At 42.2% G+C, this 15,592-nt stretch overlaps 1 pseudogene; it reads right to left on the reverse strand.

Moving 5' to 3' along the window:
• Window positions 1-398: 398 nt before the first annotated feature.
• On the reverse strand, window positions 399-13,314 carry LOC104586979 (uncharacterized; annotated as a pseudogene).
• Window positions 13,315-15,592: the final 2,278 nt, after the last annotated feature.

Below are 15,592 nucleotides of genomic sequence, written 5' to 3' on the forward strand. Positions count from 1 at the left end.
CATCTTACCCCGGGCGGTTGACTAATCGACTTGGGCTTTGAACGTGGGAAACTGTAGGTGGTGGGCAGACACCAACCCACCAACGGGTAATGCCAACAAGGCAACAACGTCTTCTACGGTGATAGTGAATTCACTAGATGCCCCCACGAATGTATGGGTCTGACAACACCAATACTCGAGAAGGGGTCTCACATACTTTACCCCCTCTTTGCCGGAAAGATCCATGTAGCAATCCACAAAACAGAGGAGCTCGGCATCTTGCAGCAGACGACAGTATATTGGATTTTCCAACACATAGCGCGCCCAATCCGAATAACTCACCAAGGACTTTGAGGTATTGGTCCTTGGTTCCTGACACTTGAATGACATCGACCGATCCAAGCATCTGTAAAGGCACATCAGTCACTACCGTCAACGGCATCAAAAACCCCACCCACACCCCTTGCTACTGGCATAGGGGGCCAAAAACCCTTCCCACCGTCGGCCACCCTGGCCGCCTCTCGCTCGAATAGCATCTCCGTTGTATCAACAACTCTAACGAATTCCACGAACGGGCACTCAGTGTTCTTCTGGTGAGGAGCCATGGTCAAAGGATGAATGAGCAAGGAGTAGAATAAGGAAGGAAACTAATAGAGAAAGAAAGCTAAAGACAGAAGAAACAGAGAAAGCGAAATGACCGAAAATAACTGAGAATATAAAGGGGAACTATAGAATGTGTATCACCCTTTTATAAAACCCTCACAAGTGTAGGGAATGCCAAACGGCGCAGGGGAAGACTAATAGACATGATTACAATCTTTCAGCCAATGCTTAATGAAGAAGCAAGGTATATAAATTTATGACTATACCCTCAAAAGGGCGGGACAAAACAACACATTAATTTAAAGGAGGCACAACGTCAGAAACTGCTACTTTAAATGTTTAATCTCTTATTTGAGCCACACGCGCGGACAGTTTGCATTTATGAAGATACGACAGTTAGGAAACGTTCTAATGATGACTACCACGTCATCGACACATAACATCTTTCCCGTCCCATTCAACGGTAATTGAATGCAAAAAGTCACAAAGTGAAAAATTACCAATTCACACTGTATATCCACAACAAACACCACTTCGACAAACACAGGGGGTTGAATGCCTATACTTTACTATTTTTGCTTGTCTTTTGACAATTTCCTTCCTGTCATTAGGCAGGGGGCTTAGAACTTCGCTAACAAACCAAGCATAGAATTGCCTACCGATAGAAAGAAAATTGTCAAAAGATAGGGGGGCTGAATCATAGAATGGATGAAAAACTAACCCAAAATGAACACCCAAAATCCCCATCCGAAGTTATCAATAAGCCAAATGCATGACTGCTTGTTGACTAGCTCGCAGTTTGTCAAAAGCAGGGGGCTAACAAAAGATCCAAACGAATTTTCCCTTACCTGCAAAAGATCCAATCAAAACAGGAACAATCACCAGGCCCAACGCACAAAAAATTAGCATGCCACTAACCCCTCTCTACATTGATCCATCACAAAACCTTAAGGAAAATCTCAAGGCAAAATGCTTATCAGTAAGATTCCACTTACTTATGATAAGTAGGGGGTTAATGTAGGTACATAGTGATCGCTCAGACCATCAAAGTACAAAGGATACCAAATTGATACCACATGGACGCTTGCGATGAGTTCATAACTCATCAGTGTCTTGCGATGAGCTTTTAACTCATCGGACATTTGCGATGAATAATATATGACATCGCACGATTGCGACAAATTCGTACTTGAGATGGGTTATGATGAACTACGGCTAGCATGAACCGGCGATGAACTTTAAACGTGTGCGATTCTACGATGATATTCGGACGTGCAAGGAGTTGTAATGAATTTGAGACCATTACAGAACTACGGGATCACTGTAGATAGGGAATAAATATCGGTTACACGTGCGTTTTTAAGTTACACACGTGATAAGGCACCATGTGGATCTAATAAAAGTGCGCCCACTAAATGTTGATGTCACCAATGCCATGTTGGTTAAATGGGTCATGAAAGGAAGTAGCATACACGGATTATGAGAATCCTCGGACAAAAGGAAAGTTCGTCCTTAAGAGATCTCATAAGACACGTGGCGAAACCCTAGCAGTGCTCCTTAATAACTGACAACAAATCCAATATTCCCTTTCCTAAAGTGAATCAAATACTTTTGGCTCCTTCCTTTCGGGACCTCGAGATCCCTCCTTATTCATAACAAGATCTTCATTCCATCACTCATTCAATCCTACCCTCTCTTATCATTCCCATTTGCTCTAGCCTCAAACCTACTTCTTGCCTTCGGTATTCCTTTGTCTTTTAAGGAGACCACTCGTACATAGCCTAGCCACCTCACCTACACTTTCCATACTTCCCCAAGGTTGGTGTAGATTGGGGTGTAGTTCTCTCAACAGTGTGCATCGTCCTTTCTTCGCACTTCCATAACTAGCTGAAGGTTTTAATCTTCATGTTCTCTATGCCTATCTTGTAGGCGGGTTGCATGCATTGCACACATTGTTTGACAAAACTCTTACCGGTAACATGTTCATCGAAAACAGAGTGGGTCAATTTTTGAAATCGCATCACGTAAGTTAGAAGATCTTCTCCCATATGTTGCTCCATGTTGTGTAGGTCAGCCATCGTTAGCCTCCACTCCAAGGTGAACCATTTTGACAAAAACCTTTTGGCCAACTCCACCCACAAGTCAATGCTATCCACGGTGAGGTTAATGAACCAGGTGTATGCCCTGTCAAGGGCTTAGAGAACTCTCTAACTTTCAAGTATTCGTCGAAAGCAAAGAACCCAAAGACATCCTCAAATTTGTTCACATGCTTTGGTGGGCTTCCTTTATGCCCGCCATACTGTGGCCACTGTTGGGGAGGGACATAACCAATAGGAAATAAAGTTTATAGAGGATCCTGTTAGAGTAGGGCTTTTGTAGGACAAGTGAGGACTGGGCTCGGGTTTGACTCTCCGCCACCAGTCCTTGGACATACTCCTTTAATTCGTCGCGACTAAGTGGTGACTCTGTTACTGGGTCAATCTGAAGAGCGACCCGAGACTGTCTGATGGTGGGTTGACTGGTCTGTATGGGTACAGGGTTGATTCTGGTGGGTTGCTCAACACGGCGGGGTTTAAATTGGTGGAATGGTGGCTGGTGGGGACAGATGCAGGAGGAGTGGCTAGGGTGAAAGGGGACTGTTCAGCTCTGGCCGTTTGCTGGAGGAGAAGTTGCAGAGTGGCCCTCATCTCTTGTTGCATCTGCTCTAAGCGATCAAAATGGGTCTCAAACTCGTAGACCTTGTTTGAGAGTATTTCGACGTCAACCTATTCGGTTGACTGCACACCATATTGGTCCTTAACTTTTGGGTTAACAATCTCCTTAGTGTTGCCATGCTCTTCAGGAATGGGAGAGAGGTTAATCCTATAAGCAACCATCCTCTGTGATTAAGGAACTAACCAAAGATTTTAATGTAAGTGTGGTGGTGAGGCTACGTACGAGGGTCTCCTTGAAGGACAAAGGAAGACTAGGTGCAGGAGGTAGGCAAAAGGCATAGTAAATAAGAATGATAAGATGATGATTTTGTTATGAAATGGACCCCTATTTATCGGGAGAGATCCCGAGGTCACGAAAGGAAGGAGCCAAAAGCATTTGATTCCCACTGGGAAAGGGAATATTGGATTTGTTGCTAGATTGTCAGGGAACACTACTAGGGTTTCACTACGTGTTTCACAAGATATCTCAAGGATGAACTTTTCTTTCGTTCAAGGATTCTCATAATTTGCGTGTGCTACTTCATTTTGTGACCATTTTAACCGATGTGGTGTGAATGACATCATTATTTACCTGGCGCGCCCTTATTAGGCCCACAGAGCGTCCCATCACACACATGTTTCTAGCATTTATTCCTAGTTCACAGTAGTTATGTGCTTATCGTGGTTTTGTAATAACTTTGAAGCTCATCATAGATCTGCACATGTGCAAAGCTCATCACAAGTCTATATTCGCAGGTTTATGCGGGCCAAAGATCATCATGACCCATTTCAGGTATGATTTTATCGCAATCATGCGATGAGTTATGTGTGATGAGTTATGGACTCATCACAGGAATCTATGTGGTATTAATTCGACACCCTTTGTGCTCTATTGGTCTGAGTGACCACTATGTACCTATAGGCATTGCTGCGCTTTTGTCACTTCCGGTTGGTAGGGCAGTGTCTGCCCATCATTTGCAGTTTACGGAGTTCGTCCTTTCCAACCCGTCTAATCTTTGTGCAGACTTGATGAAGGAAGTCCAAGATTTCATATCTTAGGTGGACGAATCGATTGCCCGTGGGAAGATGCCAATAGCCAAGGTGGCATTATGGTCTGAAGGGGAGACAAACTGTGTCACCTTGCAGCTTTTATTCTTTATGTGGCATTTCATTTTTTGTTTCCAAGTACCCCGGATTATGGCTTACGCATAGTGCTGATTCCCCTTATTGTTATTGCTGCTGGCAATCATCAACTATCACTGGACTCCATGTTTTTGGGTTATCTATTTTACCAGATGGATGACATTGTCCATCAGATGATGGATCCTAGCTACAAGCAGCGCTGAAACTATGTTTTTGCCCCCTTTTTGTTCATGTTCTCCTGCGAGCGTCTACAACTAAGTGTTACCCCTCGCCATTTGTCCCCAATGATTGTTGCCATCGCTACTCTAGAGGGGGGGCTTGTACGAGGAGTCCGCAATTCAATGCCATTCTACATTGGTGTCAATGTTCTTGAGGACGACGACCAACAATGCACTGTGGAAGCTAATAGCCCTCTTTTCCTTGTGGCTCGTCTTGTGCTATGTATGGCCTGGTGTCGTTGTGTATCTTGATCGAGTCGGCGAGGCGCAAGTGGCAGCTTACCGTCCTGACCAGCTTCTCCGATAGATCGGATATGATGGTATGGGCTCGCAGTTTCTGAGATATGTTGGTGAGGATGTGTTTTGGAGATGTCGGAATGTGTTGGCGTTTCCAAATGTCTCCCGATTCCCTATCGCAGGTTTCGAGAGGGTCAAGCAGTGCGAGTCTTTGCACTTAACATATATGTGCTCATTGTTCGGTAGGATGTAGAAGTTTATGGCTGCAAATCCCCATCCCGTCACGTCATGGCTCTTCCTCCGATCGGGTCAGGCAGCGGAGCAGAGGCGAGAAGAGGTCCCTTCCCAGCTAGGTTCTTCACTGGTGATAGCAGAGGAGCGCGAGTTTCTGGGCGTTGTTTGGAAAGGTAAGAGTCTTGCCATCGAGGAGGGTGAAGGCAGCCGACCCCTTGCATCTAAGTAGTTTAGGACGACAAGGGTGCCTCGCTTTTTCTGGCTATCAATACCAGGGGAGGTTCGTGAAACCAAGTCCGACTTGCATCATCTTGGGCTGAGGAGCACCAATTTAGGGGTTCTCCATGGGACCACCTTGAGGAGGTTGTACAAGATCCTCTAGCCCCAGCTTCTGAGTCAAGGGAAGTAGTTAATGCAGAATCGGTGCAGTCTGCAATGCATGTTCCTCCTGGAAAAGTTGTTTTTGTTCCTATCGCCAGTGGGTGGGTAAAGAAGCTTGCTCCCCGTCCTCGTAGGAGGGAGTCTGAGCGGGTTGGTTTGGATTTTCCAGGGTAGTCTGTTGCACATAAGAAAGTTGTATTGTTAAGATGCCTTATCATGTGCAATGCGGTTAGATTTCTCCTATTTTCAGGGTAATCATATGTATTCACAAGGGTAATATACTCAAAACTTATCATCATACCTGTGTCTGACATGCTTTTTCTTAGGACTGCCAGGGTGACTCATCACAAGGTGTAATGTACCTATCTTTCTTTGCCATTGCTCCTGCATTTGCTAGGGTACATGAGTGTGCACCTAGGTTTGTTTGGGCCTTCGCATAGAGCATGCAACATTGTGTAACCAACCACAAGATCCTAGAACCATCCAGGGTAAGTATATGTGCGACTGGGGTTGCCAGGGCCTTCGCATGGTGCATACGACATCGTAGAACTGGCTATGACATCCTGAAATTGGCTAGGGTAAGTATATCTGTGCCTGGGGTTGCTAGGGCCTTCGCATGGAGCATGCGACATTGTGGAACCGGCCATGACATCTTGAAATTGCCAGGGTAAGTATGTGTGCGCTTGGGGTTGCTATGGCCTTTGCATGGAGCATGCAGCATCATGGAACTAGCCACAACATCCTAGAACTATCTAGCATAAGTGTAAGTAGGAGGTGGTCAAGCTAGATGGGGGGTGGTCTCCTTGAAGGACAAAGGAAGACCGGGAGTAGAGGATCAACCGGGAAGGCTAGGGCAAGAAAGGGGAGTGACGAGACAGCTGAACAGGGAGTCCAATGATTGAGTGAATCAATGGTCGAATGAATCATCTCCATTATGGGGAGAATCTCTATTTATAAGAAGGGATCTCAAGGTCCTAGAAGGGAGGAGCCAAAAGTGCTTGATTCCTAACAGGAAAGAGAATATTAGATTCGTTGTCGGTCATTAAGGAGCACTACTAGGGTTTTGCCACATGTCTTATGAGATCTCTCAAAGGTTGACTTTCCTTTCACCCGAGGATCCTCATAATCCACGCGTGCTACTTCCTTTCGCATCCTACTTAACTAACATGGTGTCAATGACGTCATTGCACAGCGGGTGGCCCCTTTACTAATCCTAAATGGCACTTCACCATGTGTGTAACTTGAGGCCGCACGTGCAGTCGATGTTTGAGTTCGGTTCTTAGCGATTCGCAACTCTGTAATGGTCTCGGGTTTATCGCAAGACCACGCTCATTCAAAGTTCATCGCAGAACCGCCTGTATATGAGGTTTGTCTTAAAGTCATGCACGACCAAGGTTCACCGCTGAAACGCGTGCATATAAAATTCATCGCGGGTTCAACTAAAACCTGTTTTTGGGTTCATATCAGACACAAAGTCCATCGCGTATGTGTGATTTACTATGTATTCATCGTGAGTTTGCAATGCATTATAAGTTCATCGCAGATGACCGATGAACTATGAACTAATGACAAGCATTCATATGGTATCAATTTAGTGTCTTCTTTGCTCTAAAGGATTGAGCGAGAACTATGTACCTACATTAGCCCCTTGCTATCAGTAAGTGGAATCTTATCGATAAGCATTTTTATCCTAAGATTTGCCTTGAGGTTGATATGAATTGATGTGTGAATTGGTCTATTGGGTCAGGAGATTGACCCTAATTGTTGGTTTGTCTTTTTGGGTCTTGGTTGGGTGGGAAGAGAAGTCTGTTTAGATCTTAGTCAGCCCCCTACTTGTTGACAAGCTGAGAGTTGATCAGTTTGGCAGCCATGTGTATGGCCTATTAATGGATTTTGGGCAAGAGTTGGATGTTTCTTCTCTATTAGTTTTTACCCATTGTATGATTTTTCCCCCTTGTCTTTTGATAATTTGTTTTCCTCCAGTGGGTAAACCGTCATCGAATTTGTGAATCTCAGCCTCCTGCCCACTGGCAGGAAGGGAATTATCAAAAGACAAACAAGGTGCTCTTTAGGTGTGGGCATTCAGCCCCTTGTGTATAGGGGCACTGTTTCTATACCCGGTTTACTCCTATTCGAGTGCTCGGTGTCCTTTCATATGCCGTCACCATCGAGGGATGGGAAGGATAATCAGGCGCTGATGATGTGGCAGCTATCATTAGCGCCTCTTTTAACCGTCGTATCTTATTAAATGCGACCCATTCGCACGTGTGGCCCTAACATGATATCTGATATTTAAAGTGGCGGTTGATGTCATAGCACTGTGTTTAAATTAATGTGTTGTTTTGTCCCGCCTTTTGGAGGGCATATTTGTAAATTTCATTATGTTGCTTTCTTGTTAAGCGTCGTCTGAAGACCTGTACTCATGCCTACTCATCTTCCCTTGCGCTGTTGGTCATTCCCGACATGTGAGAGGCATGTATAAAAAGACAACGTGCCCCCTTCAAATTTCTACTTCATCTTGTTGCTATCATCTTTCTGTTCACTCTCTGTGTCTGCTTTGTCTGTCGTACAACCCTCTTTGTGCTTTCATTCTTGTTTTCCAGTCTAGCTATTGTCTATCAACTATGGCTCCTTGCCAAAGGAAGACTAAGTGTCCCTTCATCTACTTTGTCAGAGAGGTCAATAAAATAGAGTTATTGTCAGTGCACGAATTGGCCATAGAAGCCGATGGAGGACGGGGTTTCTGGCCTCTGATGCTTGTGACTAGGGGTAAAGGTGGTGTATTCGACGTTGTCGATGGCACCGAGTTGATCTGTCTTTATGGCCGACCAGATCAGTTAGTTTCGTATAAATGTTAGGAACCTAGGACTGACAAATCGAAGTCCCCTAACAGTTGTACCGCATGGACACAACACATCTTGGAAAATCCAATGTATTGTCAAATGCTACAAGACTCTGGTCTTCTTCGGTTCATGGACTGCTACACGGGTCTTTGCAGTAGAGAAGGGGTAAAGTATGTAAAACCCCTTTTGGAACACTGGTGTTGTCATACTCACACATTCGTGGGTGTGTTCGGTGAGTTCACCGTCATCGTGGAGGATTGCCTTGCTGGCGTTTCCCATAGGTGGGTCTATGTCTGCTCAGCATCTCCAACACCTAAAGTCTATTCTTGCAAAAAGTAGGCAGCTCTGCGATGAGCTCTTCGATGAGATTGCCGTGTTTAAAGCACTAGTGGACCAATCGTTTGCCTGTGGTAAAATGCCATCGGAAGCGTGGTTGGAATATTGGTTCGAGTCCCACGGTAGGATGGATGTAATGGTGCGGGGACCCGATAGTCAGTGTCACCTCTCCACTTTCATTCTCTATGTAGTCTCCCATTTCCTCTTCTCGGGGTTACCAGATTTTGGATCGTGCACCATTTTGGTGCCCCTCACCGTCCTTGTTGCCAGTGGCCACCAACTGCCCTTTGCTTCTATGTTCCTGGGTTATTTGTATGAGCAAATGGACGACACCATCTAGCAGATAATGGACCCAAGTTGCAAGAGGCATATTAGCTACATCTGTGCCCCCTTCCTGTGGATGTTTTTGTGTGAGCGCTTTGACCTCAGCGTTACATCTTGCACTCTTTCCCCGATGCATGTTGTTGTTTCCACCATGGAGGGAGATGAGTCTGAAAATAAAGTGATCGAGGTCTACAGGGGGAAACACTGGCTTCATGCTGATAGGCATAACCAATTCAAAATAAGTGAAATTGACTAGAAGATGGCTTCCCTCGATGGGTTTGTATGGAGGCCGTATGCTCAAGCTGTGCATCACGCAATGCCGTTATGTATTGGCATTTCGGTTCCAAAAGGCGGTGATTAGCATTGCACTGTGGGGGTCAAGAGTCCTGCTGCTGGCATAACACAACTAATAACCTAGCCTAGTGTCATTGCGTACCTTGATCGCACCGACGAGGATCAACTGACTGTTTACCACCTGGATCGGGTACTTTGACAGTTTGGTTATGATGACATGGGTGCCCAATTCTTGTGGTCCTCAGGAGAAGATGTGTTCTAGGTTTGACACCATGACCTTGCATTTCTAAGGTGTTCGCAATTCCTTATCACAAGGTATTTGAGGGTGTAGAACTGTAATTCCCTCCACTTTGCTCATCTTTGTGCATTGCTCGGGGGTTTTCAAATGATAATGACATCAAACCCTCGCCTGCGCCATGTCTTGGCTCCACTCGAGGGTCATGCAGCCAACTAGGGTCAGAGTCCAGCCACTCCTCCACCGCATTCTCCAAGGAAGGTGAGCACAAGGTGAGAGGGGAAACACATAATTTTTTGAGGAGGGGGAGAGTAGCTGCCCTCCAATAACCAAGAAGCCTAAGTCGGCGAGGGTGTATCACATACCAGATCCTAACATAGAGTCAACGCAATCAGCAACCTTGTACCTATCGAGAAGGTTACTACCGTCTGCCTCTCAGGCGGGCGTTTAAAGAAAATGGCTCCTCGCTCTCGGAGAAAGGAGCCTGAGAAGGTTGACTAGGTAAGAACTGATACACCTGTGTAATTATGAAATGTTATTTGCGATCAATTAAGTTGTTTTTCTATTTCTTTTGCTAATATATTTACAATCTTTTGTTCTGAAGCGCGTGGAGGCAGAAAGTGTGTAGCCTGGTGCGGAGGCCCCAGAGGCCCCTTACGAGGGCGTTGTTAGGCACACACAATTTATCTTTTTTAAACAGAAATCCTTCATGCCTATAGAAATCATTAAACACACACTTATAACATGCATTCCATACTTGGCCGAAATCAGAATCATTAGCATACAAGTTCTTAAGCAATTCAAACCCAAGTAACTTAGTTTGCAAAGATGTAAGTAATGCATACCTCCGAGATAATGCATCAACAACAACATTTTCTTTTCCATGTTTGTACCTGATTACATAAGGAAATGTTTCTATGAACTCCAGCCACTTAGCATGCCTTTTATTAAGCTTACCTTGGGATTTCAAAAACCTTAAATTCTCATGATCAGAAAGAATGATGAATTCCCTTGGCCACAAGTAATGCTGTCATGTTTGAAGAGTCCTAACTAATGCATAAAATTCCTTGTCGTAAGTAGGATAATTCAAGGCTGCCCCACTTAGCTTTTCACTAAAATAAGCAATTGGTTTGAAATCTTGCATCAAAACAGCCCCTATTCCAATTCCAGATGCGTCACATTCTACCTCAAAAGCTTTATCAAAGTTAGGCAAACACAACAAAGGTGCATTAGTTAGCTTATTTTTCAAAGTTTCGAAAGCTCGATCATGCACTTCATCCCACTTAAAAACAACATTCTTTTTAACAAGTTCATTCAGCGGTGCAGCAATAGAACTAAAATCCTTAACAAACCTTCGATAAAAACTTGCTAAACCATGAAAACTTCTTACCTCGTTCACATTCCTAGGTGTAGGCCAGTTCCTTCTTGCCTTTACCTTCTCTTCATCAACACTAATACCCTGCAAACTGACAACAAATCCAAGAAACACAACAGATTCCATGCAAAACATGCACTTCTTAAAATTAGCATACAATTGGTGCTTTCTTAACACACTAAAAATAGCATGCAAGTGTTTCACATGTTCATCCAAATTTTTGCTATAAACTAAAATATCATCAAAGTAAACTACCACAAATTTCCCTATGAAAGCATGCAAAACACGATTCATTAACCTCATGAATGTACTAGGTGCATTAGTTAAACCAAAAGGCATTACTAACCACTCATACAATCCATATTTAGTTTTAAATGCTGTCTTCCATTCATCTCCCTCTTTCATGCGAATTTGATGATAGCCATTCTTTAAATCAATTTTAGAAAACAAACAAGAGCCATGAAATTCATCAAGCATATCATCTAATCTAGGGATAGGATGTCTATACTTAACTGTTAATTTGTTAATGGCTCGACAGTCCACACACATACGCCATGTTCCATCATTCTTTGGGACTAAGATGACAGGAATTGAACATGGGCTAAAAAACTCTCCCTTACAAAACCCTTTTGCACCAACTCATCCACTTGCCTTTGTATCTCCTTTATTTCCTCGAGATTAGCTCTATAAGTAGGTCGATTTGGTATGGCGAAACCAGGTATGAAGTCTATTTGATGATCAATACCTCTTAAGAGAGGTAATCCATGGGGAATCTCCTCGGAAAATAGGTCCTCAAACTCCTGCAATAAAGACACAACAACACTAGGCAAAGAGGGGTTTAGGTCATTAGTAGAAAAGTAAACATCCTTGTACATAAATACAAGTAGTTGCTGCCTTGCAATCATGACTCTCTTAACCTCATTTTTTTCACTCATTCCCTTGCTTTCCTCTCCTTTTTGTACACTTTTCTCCTCAATTTTTCTCTCAGCCTCATTCTTTCCACTTGCCCCTTTCCCCTCGGTCTCACTTGCTTTCTTTGCTTTTGCTTGTTCACTTTCTTTCTTTTTCTTTTCCTCTCGCTCACACTTTTGTTCTTCTCTCACTTTGCACTCTCTTGCTATTCTAATTTTATGTGCATAAGCTTGCAAAGGTTTGAGAGGGGTCAGTACAACAATCCAGTTATTCATTATAAAAGAATAACGGTGTTTATACCCATCATGTGTAACCTTCCTATCAAACTGCCATGGTCGGCCAAGCAATATATGACCAACATGCATTAGTGCCACATCACATAGAACCTCATCCTCATATTTGCCAATTGAAAAGGAAACAAGAACTTTCTTAGTTACCCTCACTTCTCCACATTCATTCAGCCATTACAATTTGTACGGTTTAGGATGCTTTATGGTATGCAAATTCAGCTTATCTACCAACAACGTACTAGCAACATTGGTACAACTTCCACTATCAATAATCATAGTACATACCTTATCCCTCACATGGCATCTTGTGTGAAAAATATGATCACGTTCCTCCTCATCCCCATCATCCTTAGGCTGTATACTTAGGGCTCTCCTTGTAACCAGCAAATCACCATGCACGGGTTCTACAACTTCAACATCAGAACAATCCTCCAATGGTGGCATCTCATTCTCACTTGATCTAGCACTTTCTATTTCTCCATTTTCCAACACAATCATAACTCTTTTGTTTGGGCATTAAGAAGCAATATGCCCGAATCCTTGGCACCTAAAACACTTAACATCACGTGACTTAGAAGAAGTTTTTGTTTCGGTTTTACCTTTATGAACAACAACCGGATCCTTTTGCTTTACTTCCTCTTTTGTTTTTGAGGTAGCTTTGTTGTCCTTCTAATTAGGTCTCCATGAAGAACCAGATCTGAATCCTTTTGATTTGATTTGCTTATCCACTTTAATGACTTTGTGCAACAGCTCCTCCATCTCCACATAGTGTTGTAAATCCACCATATCAGCAATCTCCTTGTTCAAGCCGCCAATTAATCTAGCCATTGTTGCTTCTTGGTCCTCCTTTATGTTTTCTCTAATCATGACTATTTCCATCTCTTTGTAATAGTCCTCTACACTCATGGAACCTTGAACCAGTCCTTGTAATTTTCTATGCAGATCTCTATAGTAATGGCTAGGTATAAGTCTCTTGCGCATACCAATTTCATCTCTTCCCATGACTGAATTGGCATCTCTCTATTCCTATGCCTATTGATCACCAATTGATCCCACCATATGCTTGCATAATTTGTGAACTCCACAGCTGCTAGTTTTACTTTCTTCTCCTCGGAGTAATCATGACAATCAAATACGTGCTCAATCTTTCTTTCCCACTCCAAGTATAGTTTGGGATCATTCTTTCCTTGAAAGATCGGAATCTTCATCTTTATGCTGCCCAAATTGCTATCTCTTTTGGAAATTGCCTTATTGCCTCGTCTAAAACTTGATTCCTCCAAATCTAAATCATCTTCCTCTTCACACACGTTTTTTAGTGGACTTAGAAATAGATGGGTATTGCAAATCATTCAGCCTTGCATTCAACTTTCTAAATTGTTCATTAACAGCCCTTATGAATAATTTCATGCCAATCTCTTGTGGTTTTCCTTCAATACTCATGGTTATAACTTGCAAAAACTCGTTTGAAATAAAAGAATTTTGTTACTCACCTCTCTTTGCTTCTCTTTTTATTTTTTTTTGTTCCTCACACACTCTCTCACATGTTTGCACTCAAATCAGATGGTTATCACGATCTCATTACCTTTGCATTTTTTTTTGTTCCTCACACACTCCCTCACGTGTTTGCACTCAAATCAGATGGTTATCACGATCTTACCTCTCTTTTCATTTTTTTTTCACTCAAGCCAGCCCCCTTTATGTTCTAAACAGAATCAAGATCAACAAATCTCAAGGAGCAATCAGTTAGATAGTGGCAAATCTCAAAATCAGAACTTTAAAAACTTAGTTGAGGCAAACGGTAGAAATAAGGAAGGAAAAATCAATTATAGGAGCCAAAAAAAAAATAAGAAAACTTCAAAAGGAAGCAAAAGACATGCAAAAGAAATCACTAGAATATGGAGCACGAAATTAAATTAATTTAGACACAAGAATCCTTATTTGATAAGGATTAGTACTAATGAATATAGTAAGACAGTTGTTTATGGAAAAGAAATCCCAACTCAAAAAAAAAAAAGGATTGTTAGTCAACTAGTCAAACCCAAAAAAAAAAAGAAATATGATCTTGCAATTCAAGAAATCCCATTCATGCTGGGAAAATGAAAAAAAAATTAGATAAGCAATCTAACTCTTCCTCCTTCCTTTTTTTTTTTCGAATTGGATGTTCTTTTCTTTTTTTTTTCTTTCTTTTTTTCTTCTCTTATTCTTTTCTTTTTTTTCGAATTGGATGTTCTTTTTTGTCTCTTTTTTTTTGTCAAACTAAACACACACAAAATAGAATTGACTCTATTCAAAAACACAAAAAAGTCGAATGGAATAATTCAAAGAAACTATGCAGGGACAACACAAGAAACGCACAAAGATCAAAGAAAAATACAAAACAAGGATAAGCAAAAGATAAGTAACCTGTTTCTAGAACCAAGGCTCTGATACCAAATGATAAGAACCCACTAGACGACCTGCTCTAGGAACTCTTGAATCAAGTTGTTATGCACACCCAGAAGCTAGAAAACAAACTGTAGTTGATCAGATTAGAACCTTAAGTAAACCAAGTCCTTAAAGACCCCAATCTTGAAGACGCCACAAAGGTTGATCACTCCCTTGATAAGTCAAGATATTGTATTCTACTAAGAACACAAGAAGGCAAAGCTAAACTTGCTGAAAATACCTCTATATTATTGATTGATTTTCGTGTTACATAGTTGTGGCCTTTATATAGGCAAGTAAACATCATTAGCTTATAAAGAAACTCCTAATCTTATAAGAAAACTCTTAACTAATGAAGATCCCTTTCATTTAGGTAAACAAAACTTCTTTGAAATAGAAATCCTTCTAAAAGGCTACAACTAATGACAACTAAGCATAGAAAATTCAAAGTAAACCAAAACAAGACAAAACAAGCCCAACAAGCCCATCAAGCCCATCAATACATCTTAGCATACGAATTGGGCATTTTCTTATCATGTCCATGCGCCAAGCCCATCAATATATCTTATGTCACGGATTCCAACCTTTGTTCTTCAAGATCCAAGCCTTTCTCATTGTCTTGCACATAAAGATAGGTGATTATCCATGGTGAAGCTTTGGACACCTCTAGAACAGTCTTAAAATCTTCTAGAACAGGCCCTTTGTCATGCACTTCCCGGATTAAGCCTTGTAAAGCCTCTTTCATCCTCTTTGTCCTTGCCCTAGTCATTGGACCACCGATTCCTTGTAAAGGGTCTTGAGAATATTTGGGAATATTAGCTTGAGCCATTTGGCCAGCCCCTCGATCTCCATTATTTACTGGTTTGTTTGAGTGGGTCTGGGTTTCATTTTCAAAAGGATTGAGTTTTTTTGCTATTTTATCAAGGTATGTTGGATTCAGTTAAGTTAGTAAAGGGAGTTTCATGTTCTAATAAGGATTGTTAGGGGGTATAGAGTTGTTTGATGATTAGTGGTTGGCGAGGGCTTGGTTAGTTTTCGATAAAGTTTAATTGGATCTATTAGGTTTGGCCA

The sequence above is a fragment of the Nelumbo nucifera genome, chromosome 1 (assembly GCF_055504915.1).
Source record: "Nelumbo nucifera cultivar China Antique chromosome 1, China Antique-T2T, whole genome shotgun sequence".
Classification (NCBI taxonomy): domain Eukaryota; kingdom Viridiplantae; phylum Streptophyta; class Magnoliopsida; order Proteales; family Nelumbonaceae; genus Nelumbo; species Nelumbo nucifera.